Source organism: Lutjanus erythropterus, chromosome 16 (genome assembly GCF_056507025.1).
Source record: "Lutjanus erythropterus isolate fLutEry1 chromosome 16, fLutEry1.hap2, whole genome shotgun sequence".
Classification (NCBI taxonomy): domain Eukaryota; kingdom Metazoa; phylum Chordata; class Actinopteri; order Lutjaniformes; family Lutjanidae; genus Lutjanus; species Lutjanus erythropterus.
Genome location: NC_139332.1, coordinates 31,610,706 through 31,623,155, shown reverse-complemented (window position 1 = coordinate 31,623,155; position 12,450 = coordinate 31,610,706). Strand labels below are relative to the sequence as shown.

Here is a 12,450-nt window from a genome sequence, read left to right as displayed (position 1 = left end):
TGATGAAAACAAAAATAGTCAGAGGACATGACCAGACCTGTGTCTACTGCATCTGTGTCTGTAGCCCAATCCCCCTGATAGTCTGTGATACTTTAGATTAGGGCCCACGGAACACATTAACTCAAGAAAAAGTTTCATCTATTTAAACTGCATAGGCAAAATTGGGACCCCAATGGGGATTTTTGAAGCTTGAAAATTAAATCAGAAACAGAAAACAGTGTTATGAAGTCATTAGGAACAAATTGATTGATAAAGTCATGAACAATTGGAATGTATAATAAAATACCTGAGATATGATAAAAAAATATTACACCTCTGGTGTTTGTAAGTACAGACAGTACAGTACAGTAATAAATTATACATTATCTCTCCTTTATTGCCTGATAAATCTGAATGGGATTAACTTTAATATGGACTCAATTTATTTTTCTTTCTTTTCCTTTCTTACTCTACTTGATTACATTAACCTTCTCTTAATGATTAGAGCTCACTTTATTACGCTGCAGCTGTTAAAACTTGGTGAAAAATAAAGTACAGAGACAAAACAGTTGAATTTTAAACAAAGACATGAGAATAAAACTTTAAACCAGAGCTCACTGAAGACTGCTTGACTGGTTAGTGTTTGAGCAGCTAGTCAATTGGTCAGTATGTGTGGAGGATTACATGCTGACAGTTGAGTACCTGTGCAGCAGCAGCAGGCGTGTGAGTGTATTTCTGGAGGCAGATTGTCCTCGCAGCTCAGTGATCCGGCAGAGCAGCCTCCTCAGTAATAAGGATTCATTATCTGTGGGAGTCACAAGAAGAGAACGTCCACTAGCTGCTGCTGCTCAGGCCTGTTGCTTCGCCAGTATGTTCCAACATGTCAGTACAGCCTGAGGATCTGGCCCCCCTGAGAGCATGAATACCTGGAAGGGTCAAAGTCAAGTTTATATCAATAACACTTTATCACAGGGGGGCCTAAACTTTTTCCCTTGGATGGCCAAAACTGAAGATAGATGGCGGGCCACGTGCCATTAAAGAATATCTATTGTAATGTATTGCTAAGACGCAAAATGGTACCAGGGGTTCCCTTAACTGACTGACTTCATGTGTGTGCAGTGTCACTTTGCCTGCCATGCTGTGATTACGAAAAATAATTAATAATTTAGGATACTGCATATTCAAAGAGCATATTTAGTCACAAAAAATATAACAGCATAAACACTGATTTTTTTTTTTTTTTTTTGATTGAACGTTATGGCAGGCTAACTTTGGGCAGCCTTGCTTTATTACAAGCAATGAGCCTGACTGCAATAGATCAGACTGGTTAGTAATTAGTCTTAAAAGCAAAACAAGGTCAAGACTCAAAAAAAAAAATTTCAGACTTTCATAAAATCCACATTATGAAATAAGGGATTCTAATGACTTTACGTTAATATATATGTTATATATATCTTTATCTTAATTATGAAACCTCTGTAAACTTGCCTCTTCCTAATAAAATTAACATTAAGCTCCCCACTTATTTGTTACTCAGAATGCATGAAACAGATATATCAGTTGTACTTTAACAATTTTTGAAAGTTCTAAACCTGATGACAATCTTATACAACAAACAAAATAAGGATCATCAAGTTCACTTGCTCATAGGTCAGTGCATTTTACTCACAGAGGAAACAGCGCCATCTACTGAACAATAAAGATACCACAGATGTTGTTGAAGTGAATAAAACTGGATGATACCCCATTATTCTCATATGGGCCTTTCTCATTCACATCTTTATTAGGTTATGTAGTTATGGTGACTTATAACCAGTGTTGAGAACTGATCGATTGTGATTTCTTTTATTTTGAATGTCTAACCATCATTAGTTTACAAGATACCAAAAGTGCAATTTGTTGTTCAAACATTTCATCACATTTCCTTCCATTAAGAAAATACAGGTTGTTTTACAGCTCGCTCTTAAACAAAATATTCAGTCTTATCTCCAAAGCATGGTAATTAAATTCTTATAAAAAAACAGTTTCCCACCCTGAAGCACAGCTCAAGTTTTCATAAACATTCAGGCAAAAGAAATCAACATGAATGGAGGACACTTATTAAAAATTACAAGCCTTATAGACAGGATAGCAAAACAAAAAATGAACTTCATTCTCAGTTTCACCAAGCTCATACAACAAAGTCTGATTTCTTCTGGAGTGGCATTTAATCTGTTGGTTTTCAGGTCCAATGGTAATGTTTTTGAAAGTAACTGTGCACATAGGGAACTTTGTCTTTTGTATAAATTTGACTTCACATAAGATTAGACACTATACCTATTATTTATGAGACAATACGTTTATAGTTTTTGTTTTTACCAAATGCTGTATCAACAGATCATTTTTCTCTATGCATGAGAAACATTTTGCTCCTGATGTCCTGAATATCACAAAGTAACCTGGACTGGAAAATTAGTGAATTACAAATCACTCAAATGAAATAAGGATTTCAACTCATTAGCCCCAATGTGAAACGTCCCAATCATTTGTTAGTGAGATTTTGATCAGACATTTCAGCAAGTCTATTCTAAAGATGAAGCATCTGACACGTATGTCTGATTTTGAAAAAAAAGATAGAATAGCTCTATGATGCACCGTGTTATGACTGATAACAACTGGTGATGTTTCAAGATAACCGTTTTGTTATTTTAATTGAAAAATGGATCAAACCTTATTTGTTTTGCACCTGTTTTGCTTTTCAGATGGCAGACAAAGCTGATTAAAAAAAAATCTAGCACAAATATAAACAGTTAAATGGTTTAAGACTAATGCACAGAAAAATTCAAATGGTGAAAGTGAGAAAATAAAATCAATACAACAGATAAATGAATTAAAATTAAATAATACCCTTGAGATGTTCTGATCTAAAGAGCTAATGTCAGGTGGGGTCAAGAGCAGGAAAGTAAACATGGCGTTCTCTCCCTGCAGCCATTTGATGATGTGCAGCAGGTCGAGAAGGTCAACATTCATCATTAATGAGAACAAACAAGAAATTTACATTTTCAAATTATGCCTCAGGGGCCTATTTTCAGTCATGTTGGAAGAGAACAACAGTTGACGTGTGCAAAGATTGACTGCACATATTAGAGGAAAAAAAACAAACTTATGTTAAGAAATTGTTGTTTTATTACTTGTTTTAGAAGCAAGTCACAGTGGGGAAAGTAATTTCAGGTCGTTCTAATGAATTTTAGCCTCTAAGTTCATTCTTGACTTTGGAAACAGTAATTGAAAAACTATTATACCTGAAGATCCATTCACTCATTTGCAGTGATGGAAAGTAATTAAGTATGTGTAGTCAAATAATGTATTTAAGTACAATTTTGATGTAGTTGTACTTGAGTATTTCCATTTTATGCTAATATGTACTATTACTCTATCTTACAGTTTAAGTTGTTTAACCTAAAATTAGCTCCACCTTGACCAACTACAACATTAAAATGCTGCTTACATGTTAGCTCATCAATAACAGTAATACAAAATATTGTGGCTATTGCAATAGCAATATGATGTTTTAAAAAAATTATAATCCTCTGTGAAGTGGCTATTATCTGTATTTTTATGAAACTATGTATCAAATGACAGTGTAAATGGGATTGCTCGTAGTAGTCATAGTAATGAGCTTACAGAGAATTATCACCTGAATCTGCAGCTCCCTTCGGCTTTACAGAGCTTTATAGTCAGTTTCAGCTTATTGTTTCACTGCCTGGCGCACAACTTTGTTTAGCTTCACACTCTCTGTTCTCATAGTGTTGTATTCAGCTGCAACAGGTAAAGTGAAAAAGTGACAAAGCTCTACAAACAGACAAAGATAGCCACTACCTGGTAGCATTACGCTGCAAAAGAAGTAGGGGGTAATGAATCACACTCATAGTACCACCTACTGTCAACAGGAAATTACAGGCCATATACTCTTGAAACTTGCTGCTAACAGATTAACCAGATCATATGTGTTCAACAAAGTTTTAACACGTTGCTGATAACAAATAGCGCAGCTTGTGAGATTTCATCAAAAGCTGTTGCCGTGGTGACACATTATTTGCCATGAAACAGGAAGCTGTTGTAACTTGAGTGTACAGTGTGGCTGTTATTGTGTGCTTGTGTGTGTGTGTGTGTGTGTGTGTGTGTGTGTGTGTGTGTGTGTGTGTGTGTGTGTGTGTGTGTGTGCGCTGTCATGACAAAATGTGGTCCTAGAGAGACCTATTGTAGTGTGGCGTGGTGATCTAGCGATACTCTTCTAGGGCCTCTTCTATGTAGCTTGATTGTTAATCTTCTTTTTGTAAGTCGCTTTGGATAAAGGTGTCTGCTAAATGAATAAATGTAAGTGTAAATGTTTATTAGGGGTGTAACGATACAGCAATCAGGATCAAATATATCAAGTCAGTGTTCAACAATTACATGCAATTGATGCAAACTGAAAATATTGATCTCGATTGTCATCTTTAAGGTACACCTTTATTTGAAATTTCCATGGCATGTCTATGTTAACAAATTTAGCTGAATGTGTTGAATGGGCCTATCATATTGTCTGAAATCAACAGTTTATAGACCGAACAACTAATGGATCAATCGAGAAAATAATGACAGATTAATCAATGATTAAAGTAGTTGCAACCCAACAATATATTATATCATGATGAAAATTGTGATTTTACACCCCTAGTGTGATAGTGTTTATGTGTCTGTCTGTCTGTAGACAGATTTTGTCAACACAGTAGCGTCACAATTGTGCAAGAAGAAGTCGTGACACTTTGCAAGTGTGTAGTTGAGATCAAAATGAAGGCTGTGTGTGATCTGACCCAGTAGTACTGAGTACTCATGCATTAATGTAGTAGTGACTACTGATTACTCATTGGTTGGAATGTTAATATGTTGACGGACGTAATGGCTGGTGTGATAGTATCTAGTTTATTCTGCCCCTACGTGGCCAGAAAAATCAGTCATTGCAAGTTTAAGTACAAGTTACTGATAATACTTAGGTACTTTTACTGGTATTGAAACAACAATGGTTCTGGCGTGTCACCTGTCTCAGTCAGCTTTCATTAGTATTGATTGAGTTTTCTCAGTTGCTATGAAACTGTAGATGTACCATGTTTCCATGATTCATGTGCACTTTTATGATTTTGACTTAAACATTCAGCTCAAAAGTATATTATTGACCTTGGAAAGAGCAGTTGACAACACAGTGTCCCCTCCAGGTCCACTTACCTACTCGCTTGTTGCTGCAACTTTCGATCTTGTCAGCTTCATGTGTGAAGCTGTGAAATTTCAAAGAAAGCTCCAAGTCAATATGACATAACTCAGTGAATCCCTGACATCCCTTTCTGTTCACTGTGAATATTACTGCACAGTACACAATTTATAGTGTATGAATAAAAAATAGATTGGGGATACAATCTGTTCATCTAACAACAGAAAGATATTTAAATTGTATGACTATTATTAATTATACAGGCAGTTGAGTGACTGCAAACACTCATCTCAGATTTCATTGTTCACAGCAGGTGCAGGCTGTTAAATCCACTGTACGTCTACTCAACCTCAAAACGTTGGAAGAGTCGAGTTGGACTCATCTGGTCCATCTCTCCCTCTCGATTTGTCCTTTTTTTAAAAACACACACTCACTTGAATTAGAGAGTGTTAGAGTGTTGGGTCAGGTACGGTGCAGGGTCCCTGGAGCTGTTTAGTAGTTAAGTGGCCGTAATGCATTTAGTGTAAAGTGACTGGGATTGGGGGGCTTAGCCGCAGCTCTCCGCCTCATTCTTAGAAAGTGCTCAGAGGTGCTAATACCAGCCGGATTTATGGCACTCATTCACAAACAGCTCGACTTCTGCAGCAAAGAGTCACTCTCAGCCTAACTGTATCCCTCTTCCTCGCTGTTTCTACCGCTTGCATGATTCATGTCTGTCTCTTTGTCCCTCGTTCTCTTCGCGCAACAGCCTGTCTTTCATAATTTTCTTCACTGTCTGTCTCACTTCTACCTTTTACCACTAAAGTCTCCTCCACACTTTCATTTCCAGCCTCACTCTAAAGCTTTTCTGAGACTTAAATCTCTTCCCCTCTCTGTCTCTCTAACGTCTCTCGACGGCGCCTTACGAAACCAGCCACCCCTCAAAGTTGCGAGCTGGCTTGCAGTACTCGCCCTACATTTCTGAATACACACTCCTCTATGGTGAATGAGCAGTCAGTTAGAGAGAGACAGAGACTGCAGTGCTTCACTATCAGGGGTGTGGGAGATGTCTGGAGATCCCACTCACTCTGCTCTAGCATGTGTGTGTGTCTGTATGTGTGTTTATGGTGCATTTTTACTGATTTACGAGTCACAAGTTGTACATGTTAGAGCCATGACATGTGTACAGTAAATACATAATTGCTGAGCTTGTGTCTGTGTGTGTGAGTGTGTGTGTGTGTTGCTGGTACAAACTAAACCTGTACTTTACTTTGTTGTATGTGCAACAGTGCATGTCCATGTGTTTGCATGCTCACAAAGACTATATAGTCTGCACAATATACACAAAAGTGTCTATATAATATGTTTGCTTGTACAGGGCTAGGCGCAGTGTGTGTGTGTGTGTGTGTGTGTGTGTGTGTGTGTGTGTGCGCCAGTACACGTACAGCTTATGTAACGCCCAGGCATGTTCTAACTCCACTGCGCCTCCTGCTATGTGTGTGTAGGTGCTTGCTTGTACGCGTGTGCGCCCAGTTGTGTGTGACTGTGGTAAGTGTACCCGCTCGCCTGTTTGCGTGTGTGTGTGTGTGTGTGCATGCGTGCGTGCCAGGCAGACTGCAATGCCGCAACCAGCCATCTCTGTATCATCATTGACCAAACTCGCCATCTGTGCCTGTAAGCTATAGAAACAGCACGTTGCACTGCTACACGGCAATTCACACACCATTAGTATCTTATGAAAATCGCAGCGGGATGCCACTGTGTTGCTGGTGTGTGTGTGTGTGTTGCACAGGCAAGTATATGTGTGTACGCGTGTGTGTGCACTCATGCGAGCTTGTATTTTTTTCAGCCTGTTTGCATGTTGTCTTGTATTCTTCAGTGTATTACAGCCTGTACCTGCTCGTACACACACACGCCTCCCTGCCTCCAGTGTGTGTGTGTGTTTGTGTGTGCGCAGGGAGGCCCACAGTGTATATGGGTCACTCTCTTAGGAACCATAATCCCACGTTTGGACTAACTTACTCACTGGGGTTTCACTCTTCCTGTTTGGCCAAGCTGATGGCAACAAGCATAATGACCTCACCACAGCACTCGGTCATTGGCCTGCAGACCCCGGGCCTCTCAGCCAATCGCACACTGCTCTGGTGACGTACAGTCTCCAGCAGCTGTCCTGATTGGCTGGGGAGGCGGGACTAAGGGATGCTGTGCTGTTTAGAGCACCTCTGATTAGCTGGGAGGGAGGGAGAGAGTGAGAGTGTGTGAGAGGGATGGAATGAGAGAGAAAGCTGAAGAATTTGGGAGTTGGTGTTTTTGTGGTCCCTCTGAAACTACACCTAACCTGTGGCTCACATGGATCATACTGGAGACGCTGCACAGCACATTCAGATAAATAAACAGCACACAGAGAGTTAACTTGACTTGTCAAAGCAATTTTGTATGCATGAGTTGAAGTTAAATATATGAGACTTTTATCTGTATTAAATTTGATAATGTCATGTCAGTGTTAGGTAGTAGGGCTGGGCAGTATGGTTTATATTTTGCTATTCCGTGACATAAGATATATTCATTTATTAATCCCAAGTAGGGCACATTGTTGTAGCAACTTCTTATACATAAAATACAGTAACTTACAAACCAATTAATTATGATACTAGAGAGTTAATGTGGAATAGAATTTATAAATAACACTGATTAATAGACTTGCTAAAGCACACAAAAAATAATAGAAAACATATACGAGCAAAGTTAATGTCCCATGTATGTTTGTGTACATCCCAGTAGACATATTTTCTCTAAAATAACCGTAAATTCTCAAAGTAGGGCTATGAAATATGGACAAAGTCCATTATGTTATTTTTGATAAGATAAGATCCTTTATTAATCCCACAATGGGGAAATGCGTCGTTACAGCAAGGCAAACGAGGTAAAAATAAAATGATAAGAACAATATAAACAAGAAACAGACTTCACAGAGTTCACCCTATTGCACATAGTTTTGAAATGTAGATATTGCACAGTATGGTATACATTCATATTTCTAATATATGGAAAAATAAATGAAAATACATATGAACACAGTTAGATTTCCGGATGAAGAATCATCAGTAATGTGGATTTAATGACTAAGTGGGTAAAGGAAGTTACACCACTTCACTGTTATGCAGTCCTTAAAGGAGCAATATGTCATAATTACGCAACCAAAAATGAGTACAGCAGTCCAAAAAAACGAGCTGGAGTCATAGATGGTATATTAAATAGGCTGAAATCCTATTTAATATAAGATCTGTGGTTAAAGCAAGTTGTTTCCCCTTGCAGGAACACTACAGGAGCGCAAGAGGAATGTAATGTTATAATTTGACATTAACAAGAAACAATGAGTGCTGCACTGTAAGTTGATCAGCTGTTTATAACTGTCAGTTGTCTGTCAATATCACGTTAAGGCTGTTATCCTAAAAACAAAAGCCCACTGCTCTGAAAACACACTCTGAAAGTTGGAATTCAGCGACTTCCTGCCTCACTGCCTGCCATCTGCTGCCACTGACTCCATTAACATATTGCTCATTTTAACTGTTATGCTCATCTGCTTCCTTCTAAAAGATTATTCATGATTTCTGACAACTCATGAACAGACATTGACTCATTCTGCAAACGTTCGACTCTAATTTTAACTCTAATTAACATGAACTGGGCAAACAATAACGACAAATTACAAGCCAACACAGAGATTTCAGAGGAAACAGCAACCGTAGTGTTGTCAGAGAATCCAATATTTCCACTTAACATCTTTCCTTAATCTCTGATTACATATCATGGTCATTTTATGACTTGTTACAGCAAATATATCACAGATTTTGTCTTTAAGACAAGGACGAGGCAACATCACGATATTGATATAATATCGATATATTGCCCAGCCCTAATCTAACCAATCTAATCTATGTTAAATCTATAATCTATATTAAATTTGAAAATGTAATGACATAGTTTTCCAGTCTGCTGAAGTCAGAAAAGCACACAGTCCCTCATCTGTCATGTTTGTCGACCAATGCAGAGGGGTAGAAAGAAAGATGGACAGATACAACAATAATGTAGGGATGACTATTGGTGCTTTCACAACATATTAAGACAATGAGATTTTTGATTAAAAAAATATTCAGTCATGTGGACATGACTAATGACTAAGTGCGTAAAGGCAAATAACAGAGCAGCTACAACAGTCTGGCAAGTTAATAAAATTACATCACTTTACTGTAATGCAGCCTTTGAAACAGGAAAAGCCAACACTTAAAATCGCAATATAATAATATCCAAAATCTAAGACAATATCTAGTCTCACATTACATTATTGATATAATATTGATATATTGTCCAGTTCTTGTCTATTTTAAATTTCATGTTATGTCAGTGTTTTCTAGACAGCTGAAAATAGTCAGTAAAGCACAGACAGTCTCGCCTCTGTCTGACATATTTGTAGACAAATGAAGAAAGGCTGAAAAGAAGAAGACAGACAGACAGACAGACAGACAGGGACAGAGAGACAGATTTCATTCCTGTCCTGCGTGCCTGTATAAGTCACAGACATGCCCACAGAGGAGCCCCATTGGCCGCCGCAGCCTCGCTCTCCCAACAGCTGTTCTGTGTTTTCCCACACTGCGATTGGCCGCGGCGGCCTGTCCGTCAAATTTACTTTGACGCCTAGCTCCGCCCCCGCTCCCCTTCCGCGGCATTCTATTGGCTACTGTACCCGTTCGTGCTCCGCGATTGGCCGCCCGGGCTGGTTGTCAAGGCTTTGGGGCTTCATTCACCATTTTGCGACTGTAGTGTAGAATGTACAGGGCAGTAGTTTTTCCTCCTTTTAAGTTGCTTTGCCGGAGAAACATGAACGGCCGCTAATTGGCAGCTGCGGACGACCGGCCACCCTGCCCTATTTTACCCCGCGGACTCAACAGACAACCACACCGGGGTACTATATATTAGCTGTGGTGAGTATAAGCTGCCCACAAATCTTTCTCCTGCAGCACTGCAGTGGGGCTTGTTGTGCTTTTGCCGAGCTGCTAACGTTGTTCATGTTTACTGTGGCCACAAACAGTATTAGCAGTAGAGCTGATCAGCATATTTTCCGATATCTGGGTGGCCTACGGAGAGGAGTAGAGGGCGGATTGGGTGTCTTCTGTGAAAAAAAGGGAGCGGTGCGGTTAGACATAGTGAGCTTGAAACTTTTCCACTAGAAATAAATTCAACGCCATAACTGCCGTTGGACTTCCTAGAACAACTGTTATTTTTCGTTGCGTGGTATCAAACCTCGAAAAGCTTGTCATTCCTCCCCCTCTTCTCCTACATTGACATATTTTCTTCCTCTTTTTCATGAATCAACGTGGCTGTGTGAATTAATGTGTCTTTTAGGGGCTCCAGGGCCTCCTCCTTGGACTAGTTTGTGGCCACATATTGACACTTTCTCCAATGCGAATGACGACGAGGGTCAATACAAAGTTATCCGGGCAGCTTTAGCTCTATTTTCAGACGACTGTCACTTTCGGATGGGCCAAACAAACCGACTGTGTCCGCTGTTTTTGTCGGTTGTGTTGTATGTGTGTGTGTGTGTGTGTGTGTGTGTGTGTGTGTGTGTGTGTGTGTGTGTGTGACTGTGGAGTGGATTCACAAAGTTAACGTGTTCATCTGCTTGGGACATTTCACACTGGCATGCAGCTCAGGGAATATGGGCCGTATTACGTGGTATTAAGGGTCAATATGCCCGTTAAACCGGTTATTTCCCCGGTGACAGTGAGCAGAGGATTTCCAAGCGGCCTTGTGTGTAGTTTGAGGCCTGGTCGCTGCACGCCACGGCCTGCTGTGTTGTGGAGTAAAACTGGTAGTAATCGCGGTACTACGAGGGCTTGACACATACACGGTACTATCCAGCTAAACCAGAGGTGACGACATCCTCTCCTGGAGTTTGCATTTTGTGCTCTGGGCCTCGTCTAGATAAAGTTAACAGCTGTTATCTGCCCTGGATTATGATTATGTCAATATATTTATACACCCTGCTGGCCTGTCATGTATAAAGCACTGTAGTATGCACTTTTTAAAGAGGTGCTCTGCTCATGGCAAAACTTTTAGGTACCTTGCAGCTTGGTGCTGGCTAAAAATATACCATTTAAAATTATTTAGCAACACCACAGGAGGTTAAAACATACCGTAGAGGACTGAAAGATCCAAGTTCACTACCAGAAACTGAGTGCATGCACAAGTGATATATGGTTTTCAAACTGGGCTCCAGGCACAAACAGGGGTCCTTCAGTAGGTTGTAGGGGTCCCCAGCAAAATGAGTATTTGAATATTTAACTTTAATTGATTTTTTTGCAAGTGGGAATGACAAGGGAGAAAAGGATTGCCCACCTACCATGGGCAAGTATAATGACATGTTGGGCAAATAAGTAGTAAACTCTCTCACCAGACCAGACAAATGATGAAAAAGAATAAAACTACTTTGATAATCAATTCATCTTTAAAGTTATTTTTCACGCATAATGGGAAAAACTGCTGTTTTCAACCCCTCAAATATGGAAATTTACAGTTTTCCTCCATTTATTATATTGAACAAAACATCATTGTTTTAGACTGACAAAAGAGGACATTTAAAGAGATAACCTTGACCTTTGAAAAACTTGGATGGACATTTTTCACTATATTCTGATATGTTATAGATGTTGCAGGTCTAGATTAAACATAATAATGAACTTTGGATTTTGTTGTTATTTGATAACTGCAAATGAATATCAGATTTTATACAACAGCAAGTAAAAATTGACTCTGGGAAAGTAGATTTCTGAAAGTGAAATTTTTTTTTTTTACTTTGAACCCTATGGGGTTGGCTGTTTTGATTGACAGTAATTTGTAGTGATCCTATCTTGATCAAAGGATGCTAAAGTGTTGAAACTTCAATACTTTTCAGTACTACAGTGTTTAAAACAGTACAGTACTAACATCTGAAAGAACCAAAAGTACGACAGCTAGTAAAACAATAGATCTAAGTTCTTCAAGACCCCAGTTCAGTTCGGTCTTAATTGTCCTGCCTGACATTTGGCTTGGAGCAAAATCAGTACTCAGTGACTGTCTGTACCAGCACTGTGTACTGGTTATTCATCTAAAAAAAAAGCAGAAAATGATCTTATTTTGTGTGCTAAGGAAGTTTTTTTTTCTTTTTGCTGTGGTATTGCGTAGGGTTGTCGTGATAGCAGAATTTTAAACTTTGAGACAATAGTAAT

General features: G+C 39.1%; 1 protein-coding gene across 4 annotated transcripts in view; it reads left to right on the top strand.

Moving 5' to 3' along the window:
- The window catches only part of cica (capicua transcriptional repressor a), a 64,715-nt gene that overhangs the window by 679 nt on the left and 51,586 nt on the right, over positions 1 to 12,450 (top strand). The window contains exon 1 of one of the 4 annotated variants that reach the window (XM_084739827.1): positions 9,617 to 10,167. The exons of 1 other annotated variant lie outside the window; for it this stretch is intronic. The gene's annotated coding sequence lies outside the window, so the exon portion shown is untranslated. Of the gene's footprint in view, positions 1 to 9,616; positions 10,168 to 12,450 lie in introns of those variants that run through there. 2 more of the 4 variants (XM_084739824.1, XM_084739826.1) reach the window with 2 other exon arrangements.